At 39.5% G+C, this 12,079-nt stretch overlaps 1 protein-coding gene and 1 non-coding gene across 2 annotated transcripts in view; both read left to right on the forward strand.

Annotated features, from left to right (window-relative positions):
• The window catches only part of TBCEL (tubulin folding cofactor E like), an 82,365-nt gene that overhangs the window by 7,981 nt on the left and 62,305 nt on the right, over positions 1-12,079 (forward strand). The gene's annotated exons all lie outside the window — the stretch shown is intronic.
• LOC142447500 (U6 spliceosomal RNA) lies at positions 8,415-8,518 on the forward strand. The gene has a single exon (XR_012784198.1). It is a non-coding gene; the product is annotated as a U6 spliceosomal RNA (small nuclear RNA).

Here is a 12,079-nt window from a genome sequence, read left to right on the forward strand (position 1 = left end):
TTTCCTGTTGAAACTCCCAGAGTGTTCCTTGTTTGAGGAGTGGAATCAACGTCATTGTGATGAAGAAGGGCTCTGGTGAAGCCTTCCCAGGTGATTTTTTGCTAAAGTTTTTGCTGACTTTCTCAAAATACTCTCAGAATAAGCAGATGTTGCCTTTCTCTGCCCCTCCAGAGAAACTAAAATGCCTTAAGCATCTCCCCAAACACTTGGTATGACCTTTGCTCCTGAAGGTCCACTTTTACTCTGACTGGACCATTTCTACCTTGGTAGTAATTGCTTCGATTGTGCTACATTTTTAGAATTGTATTGGTAAAGCCACGTTTCATTCCCTGCTACAGTTATTTCAAGAAATGCTTCAGGACCTCGATCCCTGCATGGAAAGCTCTGTTCTTGTCTTCAGCTGAACTGGGCGTAACATTTTTGGCACTCATCAAGTGAAAAGTTTGTACAACTTTAATTTTTTAGTCATAATTGTAAAAGTAGAACCAGCTGAGATGGCTATGGTGTTGGTTATTATTTCTGTTCTTAACCATTGGTATTCTTCAGTAAGCACAGACAAGATTATTTTTTTTCTCCTCACACATTGATATGAATAATCACCTGCTGGTTTCATCTTTAACATCATCTTGACACTTTAAAAAATGATTTGTCCACTTGTAGATCCCAATTTTGGGGCCTTGGGGACACAAATTTTTTTGTTTAGTAATGATTTTGCCATCCTAATACCCAAACTCAACCATAAATTTGATGTTTGTTCTTACTTCAGTTTTAGCAGAATTCATATTGATCTGGTAGAGGCTTCTTTCATACTTGTCCTTTTTTTTAACTTAAAATTTTTTTAAATTAATAAATCTTTTTATTGGGGCTCATACAACTCTTATCACAATCCATACATACATCAATTGAGCAAAGCACCCTTATACATTCGTTGCCCTCGTCATTCTCAAAATTTGCCTTCCACTTGGGTTCCTGGAATCAGCTCGGTTTCCCTTTTTTCCCTCCCCCTTCCTCCCCGCTCTCCCCTTCCCCTGCACCCTTATAGTTTATAAATAATTATTTTGGCTGTCCTTAGTGCTTCAAATGAAGTCCTTTTTTTAAGACGTTATATTGTGTTAATACGGATTTACTTTGATGGGAAAAAATCCATGCAGTTTTTTACATGATATGCATTTTCCATGGACTCTCTGAAGACCCTTTGCAGATGCCAAGACACATGGAGATCTTCAAGGAACCAGGAAGCAGAAGGTGAAGAAGCAAGTACCTTCTTCCAATGTTAACAGAGAGAAAACCTCCCCATAGAATCGGTGGCCTGAATTTGGACCTCTAGCTCCTAAACTGTGAGAAATAAACTTCTGACACAGCCATCCAGCTGCAGTCTTTCTGTTGCAGTAGCACTCCATAAGCAGACGGGAGTGGGAATGTTACTTGGTGCACGACATGTCACCATTTGTTTGGATATTCCTTACCCTTCACTTTCATCAGCAGCAGCATAACTGTAATTTATTGAGCAGGTAATACATGTCAGGCGCTTCACTAAATGTTTTTAAAATGTCGTTTAGTCTCAACAATAACCCTGTGAAGTAGCTATTGTTTGCTCCATTTTACACATGCAGAAGCAGGCAAAGCGAGTTAAGTAGCTTTCAGAGCAGGGTCCTATTTGAACGGAAGCCCATTCCCTTCTTAATCACCAAACCTGCTCCCTTTGAGTCTACTCTGACTTAAAGCGGCTCTATAGAATGCACTCGAACTGACTGCTCCTTTGGGTTTCTGAGACAGTACATTTGTACTGAGGCACAAAGGGTCATCTTCCTCCTGGACAGCAGTTGGTGGGTTCAAATTGCCGACCTGCTGTTCATCCACAGCACATCACCAGGGCTCCCCTGCTCTTAACCACAGCATTCTTATAAAAGTGAGAGGATTGATTATACATTTGTAAAACGCAATCAGTCATTCATTCATGGGCCTTAGGAATGGGGTTCATAATGACTTGTTGAGAAAGTAATTGCTTAAAATAGTTCATAGGGTAATGCTTTTCTAGTAATTTTCAAAATTTCCCTCTTTTCCCATTCTGCCATACTTCATACTGGTGTGCATGAGTCTCATTTTGCTGTCTGAAGGTACCCATGTTTGTTAAGGTAAAATTCACTGTTTCATTCATTCAACAGATACTTGTTGCCATGTGCCAGCCACTGTCCCATAGAGTGCGGAAGTGGACTGATAAATCCCTGCTCTCCTGGGGTTTATGTTCCAGTGCAAAGAAACCTTAAACTAGTAATGCTTGTCATAGGAGAATGGAGGTGAAGCGATAACGGGTGATTGATGGTGGCATGGTGCTATTTTTGATGAGGTGGCCAGACGCAGCATCTTTTGAGAAGGTAACGTTTGTTCTGAGATGTAAATGCTCCAATTAAACCAGCCAGGCCAACAGCCCTGAAAAGGACATTGCTGGCAGAGGAGACTACAAATGCAAAGACCCCTAGTGGGAATGTCGCTAGACAAGTTTGAGAAATGCAAAGCCAAAGTGGCTGAAGCCAATGTACTGGGAAGAGGGTGGGAGGAGGTGAAGTGAGAGAGGCAAACAGGTAAGATTAAATGATTTCATTAAAAAATTTTCGAGAGTTAAAAGGACACGATTTGATGTAAGTTTCGAAGAGTTAGCTGCTTTGTGTAGCTATCAGGAGGCAGCTATTGCTATTGCAGCAATCCTGGTGAGAGGTTGAGGGTGGCTTAAACGAGAGAACTGAAGTGTCCTGGCTGTGAAGTTGGTGGGTTTTGCTAATGAATTATATGAGGGCGTGATAAGAATAGAGAAGGCAGGTATCACTTCTGACGGGGAAGAGAGGAGCAGCAGCAGCAGGTTTGGGGAGGAAAATCAAGAGTTGGATTTTTTACTTGATCGTGCCCCCACCCCACCCTCCATGGATACCACTATTTTGAATTTGGTGCTTGTTATTCTTTGACTTTTGTTCCATACATACAACCCTAAACAATTTCCATTGAATTATTTTATAAATGGGATCATACTATATTTGTTCTTGTGAATAGTCTCCCCATTTAACTTTGCTTCTAAAAGTTATTCATGTTGATGCATGTAGCTATCATTAGTTAATTTCCATTGCTGTGTACGTTTTGCTTTATGAATATATCAAAGTTTATTTAAATTTGTTGTTGGATATAAGCACTGCTCCCTCCGCAGATCGACAATCTCCAACAGTGCTTTTGTTGGAGACCTTCTTGTTCTGCTTTCTGGTGCATGGACACATCTTCCTCTAGAATTCATACTAGGGAGTGGAACCGATGGATCGTAGATACATGGATCTTCAACTTTACTAGACACTGTAATACATTGTTTTCCAAGATGTGCGGGGTGTAAATGGTTTCCACATTCAGCTGCCGACCGACAGTTTGCTGGTTAGAGTCCACCCAGAAGTCCCAGCCATTCATCCCTGTGTATCACAGTTCTCTTATGAAACACATGGGGTTACCATGAGTCCGAATCGACTAGCTGGCAACTGGCTAGAAGTACATGGGTTCTTGTTTTGTCAAAGAGCACTAGTGGTACAGAGGTTAGAGAGCTTGGCTGTGAACTAGAAGATTGGCAGTTTAACATGCTTCATGGGAGATGTGGAGTCTGCTTTTGTAAAGACGTGCAGCCTTGGAAACGCCATGGAGCAATTCTCCTCTCTTCCATAGCTTGCGATGAGTCAGAAGTGACTCAATAGCAGTGGGTTGAAGAATTCTACATTTTTGCCAACAGTTGGTATCCTAAAGAGTTTGTACCTTTTGCTAATTTATAGTTTTCTGTTCAGTTTTTGTTTTTCTAGATATTATTGCACTTGGGCATCTTAAACATCTGTGTTTTATTCTGTTGAAAGGTTTACTTTAATCTCTTGTCCATTTTTCTATTGTATTGTGTGCCTTTTTACAGTTTACAAGTCCTCAAAGTATGTGTTTTGCAAGTATCTTCCTACTTACTAGCCCATCTTTTGATGTCTCCAATGTCTTTTGATAACCTTTTATTTTCCTTTATAGATGTGTGTGTATATATAATTATGTATTTGTACATATATTGGTATATATGAGGAGGTACCAACAATAAATTAAAACAACTGGAATTGTGCTGGGGGAGCTGAGCTGTTCTAATAAGCTTTTCCCAGTGAACGAGCATCGAGCCACTGGCTGTGAGTTAGTGCACCCAGCGGTTTCTAGGAAGGTTCTCTCTGGTCACAGTGAATTTTTTCATAAAAGCCGTTTTGCTCCAATCTTGTTTTTTGTGATGGCTGATTTCAGAGAACAGCTTGCGGCTGTGAAATCTTGTTTTCTGCTTGGGAAAAATGCTGCAGAAACTGTGATGTTGACCACAGATTACAAGGACAGTGCTATGGGAAAAACTCAAGTGTATGAGTGGTTTTCTCATTTCAGAAAAGATGAAATGTCAATTGGTGACAAATCTCGTTTTGAACATCTGTCAGCTTCCTGAATGGATAAAAATGTCAACTCATTGTACATTTGGAGTTTGTTCCACCAGGTCAGACTGTTAATCAAGCTTTCTATTTAGAAGTTCTGAAAAGATTACATAACTATGTGACAAAAAAAGGTCTGATTTGTGGCAGACAGTGGACTGGTTTTGCCACCATGACAATGTACTTGATCACACAGCCATCCCAGTGTGCCAGTTTTTGTTAAAAAACAACAATGACTTTCTTGTCCCATGCGCCTTGCTCACCTGACCTCGCTCCACGAGACTTCTTTATATTTCTGCAAAAGAAGAGGGACATGAAAGGACAGGGATTTACGACTGCATAGAAGAGAGAAAAGAAACCAATGAGGGTGGTGCTGTCAGCCATTCCAACAAATGAGTTTGAAAGATGTTTCCAAGACAACAGAGAAGCGGGTGAAGGGAGACATGAAAAAATAATAATTTATAAATTATCAAGGGTTCATGAGGGAGGGACGGGAAAAATGAGAAGTTGATATCAAGGGCTCAAGTAGAAAGAAAATGTTTTGAAAATGATGATGGCAACAAATGTATAAATGTGCTTGACACAATGGATGAATGTATGGATTATGAAAAGAGCCCCCAATAAAATGATTTTAAAAAAGCAAAAGAAACTGTTTCCAAGAATGGAAGGAATCACAGATTTGACAGATGTATTAAATATTATGAAGAGTACTTTGATGGTGATAAGGTTTTGTAAAAAAACAACTAAATATATAGCTTTGAATAAAAATATTCTATTTTGGGGGGGTAATATGTATATGAAATACTTCTCTAATAAATTAGGGTTGTAAAGCTCTGGTCTTATTAATAGAAATAATTACTTTCTTCTTAAAGGGATATGATTTGTCTTTTGCATTTTGTCTGGACTTGATTTTTTAAAAAATGTTATGAGGTAGGGATTCAGTTTCATTTTCTCCTCAGATTATTTTTCACTTCTTTGAGCACTACTTATTTAATAGTTTTCACCACTTCCCACTGGCCTCTATGCTACTTCCATCCAATTTCCATATGCATATTTGTAGGAGTCTATTTCTGGGCTCTCGATTCTAGTCTTTTGGTTCATTTTTTCTTTCCTTTAACAAAATATTATGAGACTTTGGAACAGGGGCCATTTTTTTTTAAAAAGCAGAAATAATTAACCATAGCAGTTTCTCCTCGCTCTCCTGCTTACACCTATCTGTGTAACATTTTTATTTTAAAAGAATAACAGTGTATTGAATCTCTAGAACTATTGCTTGCTCTGACTGAAAGGTGCTATTAACTCAATAGAGAAACTTTGTTAGAATATCTTTATTATACTGTCCTCAGGGTATTATTCCCTGAGGTGTATCTGGGTATAATGAATGGTTTAAGTCCTTAACTATGAGCTGAAAGATGGGCAGTATAAACTTGCTCAGAGGCACCAAAGACAGGCCCCAGTATCGGCTTCTCAAAGGTCACAACCTTTAAACCAAGTTCTCCATTTAAGGCAGTGGTTCTAAACCTTCCTAATGCAGTGGCCCTTTAATACAGTTTCTCACGTGTTGACTGCAACCATAAAATTATTTTCATTGCTACTTAATAACTAACTTTACTACTGTTGTGAATTGCCATGTAAATATCTGATATGCAGGAAATAGTTTCATTGTTAAAAATTGAACATAATTAAAGCATAGTGATTAATCACAAAAGCAACATGTAATATATTGTGAAATATTTATTTGTAATTACAAGTCAATGAACATTTGTCTGGAAGCCTGGTGCAGCATGGGTAACAGTCTTCACACTGGTTACTCGTATGTGGGCTTATCTGCATGTGGGCAGACCCACCTGGAGATGGATAGAGGAGCGATGTCTCCGTTCCTAAGGTGTTTCCAATGGTCTTAGGTGACCCCTGTGAAAGGGTAGTTTGACCCCCCCCAAAAGGATTGCACCTACAGATTGAGAACTGATAAGGTCACCATTAGTCTGGACAGCAGGGGCAACAGCATTATTATTTTAGTTCATCAATAAATGTTTAAAGCAAATCATTTTAAGAAAGTTGTAACTCTTAAAAGCATGAAAACAAGCCTAAATTCCTAAGATCTTATCATTGTGACCCATATGTGAGGATTATATATTCTCCAAGGCACTATTAATAACTTAAGATGCAAGTTTTGTATATGGACTCTTGTTCACTTAATGGTGTTTCTATTCATAAATATCAGTGTAGGAGTCCTAGGAAAATATGAAGGAAGACTTTTATCCATCACCAATCATCTCTCTCATAAATGTGTTTATGGAAACTTATTCCCTACTTTTTAGATCCTCAAGCGATTTTTAAAAAAAATTGATAAGGGTGCTGAGAAGAACCAGAAATTCTGGATTTGACCAGTATTTATCTTTAGCTATTGAAAACTGTCAATTATTCTGAGGTATGCTGTACATTAATAACACTTTAAAATTATCTGTAAACTATATTCAATATTAAATCTATTTTACCTCTGGTTTTGTGCAGAAGAATTTAGCTTGTGTTAGCTAGGTAGCAAGTATTTTTGACAACTACTAATTCATTGATTTATAAAGCCACCTCTTTTTTTGGAATCCCTGTGGAGAAGCAGGTTTATATATTCTAGCAGTTGCTATGAAGCATTAGTGTTTATGAAGTACTCTGATCTAAGAGTCTGATCTAAGAGTTTATTACTAAATTTGCTTTCCTAGTTTATGAGTTGAGTTTCATATGTACAAATAGTGAGGTGGAAACCCGCTGATTAACACATTTATTGTTAAAGTGCTGCTGAATCAGTTCCAACTCTCATTGATGATACGTACAACAGAAAAAAACACTGCCTGTCTGCGCCTTCCTTGTTGTGCTTTCTGTGTTTGAGACCGTTGTTTTAGATCCTGTGTCTGTCTACCTTGTTGAAGATCTTCATTTTTGCTACCTCTAAGGAAGCAGGATGTCCTTCTCCAGGCTGGGGTCTCTTTTCCCTCCCGATAACATGTCCAAAGTCCTTGAGATGAAATCTTGCCACATTCACTTACATGGAATGTTCTCGCTGTGCTTCTTCTAAGACAGATTTGTTCATTCTCTGACAGCCCATAGTCCTCCCCAACACCATAAATCCAAAGGTATCGATTCCCCAGTCTTTCTTATTTGTTGTCCAATTTCCACATGACATGAGGTGATTGAAAATACGATGGCTTGGGCTAGGCACCCTTCTTCCACAAAGTGACATTTTTGCTTTTTAACACGTCTTTAAAAAGAGGTCTGTACCAGATTTACCCAGTGTGACATCATTTGGTTTCTTGACTCCTGCTTCCATGACTTTTGATTGCATTTAATGGATACCAATTATGTGCGAAGCTCCAGCCTGTGATAAATACAAAGACACATGACAACATGACCCTTATCCTCAAGAGCTGTATAGTCTGAGGACGTGGATATAAACACACTATTGGCATGCATTAAATACGGGCATAAAGGACAAAAAAAGACAACAGGCAAACAAGTGATTAATTATCTACAGGATATTTTAGGCAATAGTTGTCATGAACTCAAATCAAAGGTAACATCACTATGGCAGGAGATATCTGAAAAGGCTTTATCTCACAATTCTCTTCTGAATAGGACCTTAAAGAATACATAACACTTTAGAAAGGTAGAAAATAGAGGGGCAGGCCTTCTGGTTCAGGAGGAATGGAATTTTTAGTCTGCTGTCATTACTAACATGATCCTGGAGCCCTGGGGTTCTGCTAGGCTGCTAACTACAAAGTGGGCAATTCAAACCCACTAGCTACTCTGTAGAAGGGAGATGGAGGAGTGTGCTTCAGTAAAGAGGTACAGCCTCAAAACTCTATGCAGGGTCACTAGGAATTGGGATCTACTCACTGGCAGTGGGCTGGGTTTTTTTTGGCAGGGTGTGGGGGTGCGGGTGCTTAAAAATTAGGTCAAGTGCTTGCTTTGGCAGCACATATACTAAAATTGGAATGATATAGAGATTAGCATGGCCCCTGTGCAAGGATAACATGCAAATTTGTGAAGCATTCCATATTTTTGAAAGGAGATGAGTCAGCGTAAGACATGAAAAAAAAAATTTATAAATCATCAAGGGATCACGGGGGTGGGGAGGGGAGGGAGAAATGAGCTGGTACCAAGGGCTCCAATAGAAAATATTTTGAAAATGATGGCAACATTTGTACAAATGTGCTTGACACGATAGGTGTATAAATTGGAATAACAGCTGTGAGAGCCCTAATAAAATGGCTTAAAAAAAAAAACCAAACAGGTAAAATCTATGTAACAAAAATTTCAGGTCCTTAGCCCTGCCATTCATGTTACCATATTCACTGGTAGTGATGGTAGTAATAGTGAGGTTAGCAGAAATACTAGTAAGCTAATACTAAGTGCTTTCTATATGCCAGATATTGTACTAAACCATTTTTATCCATGTTATTTCCATTCATTCTTCAGTGACCTTATGGACTAGAAGTTAGGGTTGATCCATTATCTCTTCTGATGGATGGGGGAATGGAAACTAAGTAACTTGTCCATGGTCACATGAAGTAGTGGAGTCACATAGGATTGACATCGAGGCCATTAAGTCCCAGAGTCAGCAAACAATACTGCCCATAACACTAAAAGTTGAAGGAGCAAGTGCTTTTTAAAAAAGATCTGTAGTTTGTCTGTGTGCTGAAGTTTTAGCATTCTGGCAATCCCTGGCTATTAGCTGGGTGGTTTGTAAGCTCTAGAAATCTGCAAAATGATGAACTATTAGTCTGCTCCTAATGAGGCCTTGCTTTTAACATGAGAGCTTCTGTAGCTGCTCATGAGAAGAGATAATGGGGGTAATCTGTTCTGTAAACAGCTGAGTAATGACCTTAAACTTGTGTATTCACAGCTGAAAGAAAACATGCATATACAATTTTTTTCTGATGAAACCTAATCTATTCAAGAAACAAATATTCATTGCTTTGGGTAGACACTGGTGGGTCGGAGAGGGAGAAGTTAAGAATAATTTTCTCCTTTACTGACTCAACCAGTCTAGTACTGCTGTGTGTTTTTAGGTTCATTTACTTTGATGTGGTTGTAAGATGTTGGTTAGCGGTTGTTTTTTAACACATTTTAATAAGTCGTTTTTCTTGGTTCGTGTGTGATGTGATATACTGTTTACATGAAATACGCCTTTGTGAAACAGCATTGCTGACTTGATAGATTTGGATACAGAAAATATGGTGTAGCATGCTGGTAGGGCCCCAGAAACCTGAGCAAGTTACCTCAATTTCTTGTTTGTCTCAGAATGTGGTTTAGGCTTTAAAAGGATTGTTAATCTCAGTGTGTGGGGATTGGTTTGAGGAACATCAGTTCCAGAGGATATGTATTTATGTATTCCTAAACTTGGAGCAAACGCTCCTAGATGGAATCTGTGCCAAATTGAAAAGCAGATGTGGGTGCATATTTGTTTGTGTAAGAGGTAAGCTTGTTTAGCTTTCGAGTTGGTACAACTGTCTCCTCGGAAGTTATTGAAATACAGGGTACAATGGTAAACCTTTTGTTCTGACTGCTCCATGTGTATATAAAGTACTTTACTCCGTATTTCAGAATGCCTAATTTCATAAAGACATTTATTTCAGTCTAAGGGGAAATAGTATCATTTTTTCCTCATCATATTTTCTCATAAAAAATCTGTCCATCTTGGGTTAGTGCATTTGGATAAGACATTTCAAGGGTTATGTTTTCATTTCACAGTGTAAAACAAGTATGAGAGTCAGTCATAATTTGCTAGTGTGCCCATGCCGTTGAGGAAACTGACTTGTCTAACGGCACATGTCTTTGGAGGCAGTGTAGTGAGTTCTTAAGTAGAAATTGGGCACAGTTCTGAGGCTGTCCCTCTCACTGGTAGCACAGTGTCATGGCTCTAGGCAGCTTTGGTGTCACTCATAGGATGAAGTGAAGAATTTTAGGTAGGCCCTTTGGCGTGTGGTGCTCTTAAGGAGAAGCACAGTGCTGGGATGAAAGAGGGAGGGTAGTACTAGTGGCATGACTCGAGACTCACTCTGCATGTGGCAGTAGTGGGTGCCTTTTTAAAAACAATCTTCTACCAAGAATAGTTCATCTTTTTCATTATTGTACTTGGATGAATGTAATACACAGTTGAGAGAGAGAGACTTTCCGAAAGTGGGTGGTTCCAAGTAGGGTGTGAAATTGTGGTGCATGGTAAATTATGATAATGAGCTATCAGCTACACTTGAGGTTTTACTTGGCATACTTCAGTAGATTGGCTAACTTTCAATCCACAGAGTAATTTTGAAAGTTTATTAGAATTAGTGTATTTCCTTGCTTTACATACAAAGATGACATCTGCTTAGATTTGAGAGGGTGTAAAAAAGTAAAATTCTATTATCTGTTCATGCGCTTTTAGAAGCCCTCTCATATACTACATAATGCATTGGGGAGGTAATTGAGATAGAACTTTAGGCATTCTTACTTTACAACAAATGAAATTAGAAGTGCTATGTTGAGTGAGACTGCCCTGCCAGTAGTGTGGTTGTGGTTTGCTGTTTCTTTTTTTTGGTGGTCTTATTTCTGATCCTATGGGGAATACTTTCTATCTTTAAACCTTGAATATGTAGGTGGATTTTTCTTTTTAGTGATTTTATCACGTTAAGGAATTTCCCTGTGGTTCTTAATTTGCTGAGTTTGTTTTTTACTAAGGGGCATTGAGTATAGTAATCTCATGTCAGAACTCATGTAGACTCCTAAAGACTGAGAACCAGGAGCCAGACATAACTGGTTCCTATGACCTCCACTATCTTCACCATTCCTCAACTGAGGTCAGTAATTCACCGCAATGGCCAAACAATTGATAGACCATACTTACAATGATGTGATTTATTAGGAAAGTAACAGGATCAGAATCAGCTTGGAAGTAGCAGGAGAAAACTCAGGATAGAATCTACTTCATCCATCAGGATAGCTTACAATTAGGACAGCTCTCTCAGCTCCTTGGCTGTGTTTCTCCCCAACCCTTCTTGCCAGTGCTAAGCCTGTCAGCTGTTCACACCTTCTTTGGACAGGGTTCCTCTTGTCCTCCCCTTGGCCCCTTCCCTGTGCCCCTCCCAGCCTTACGGTTACTACTGTCTGCACATTTGGGGCATCTGCTGCTAACGGACGCAGGCCGGCTCTGCCCCGCTACTACATGCTCTGCTCTAGTTTTTACCTCCAAAAGCTCAGCCTGGGTTTCTGCCCCTTTAGGGGTGCCCACCTTTGTTGGTGATCTTCTAGTAGGAGGTGCCCAGCTCAGCTCTGGGTTGACTTACCCACTGCCATCTTCTGCCAGTCTCTTGGCTCCTGTCCCTTACACTGCTGCTCACGTGTCTCCACCACTCTGGGTTCTGCTGTGGTGGGTGCCATCCGAACATCTCACACCATCCCCAGTGAGATTGTTCTTGACTCCAGTTACTCCCCCTTTTAAGAAATCTCCTCAGCTTTCTCTCTTTGTACCTCCTCTTACTCTAAAAGTCTCCACAGGACAAGACTCCGTCCCTTTGTTACCCACTGTTTGCTGGTGTGGCTGTGGCTCCAGTCATTGAAGAAACTGGAGATTTTAGATGAAAATG

This window comes from Tenrec ecaudatus, chromosome 4, assembly GCF_050624435.1.
Source record: "Tenrec ecaudatus isolate mTenEca1 chromosome 4, mTenEca1.hap1, whole genome shotgun sequence".
NCBI classification, from domain to species: domain Eukaryota; kingdom Metazoa; phylum Chordata; class Mammalia; order Afrosoricida; family Tenrecidae; genus Tenrec; species Tenrec ecaudatus.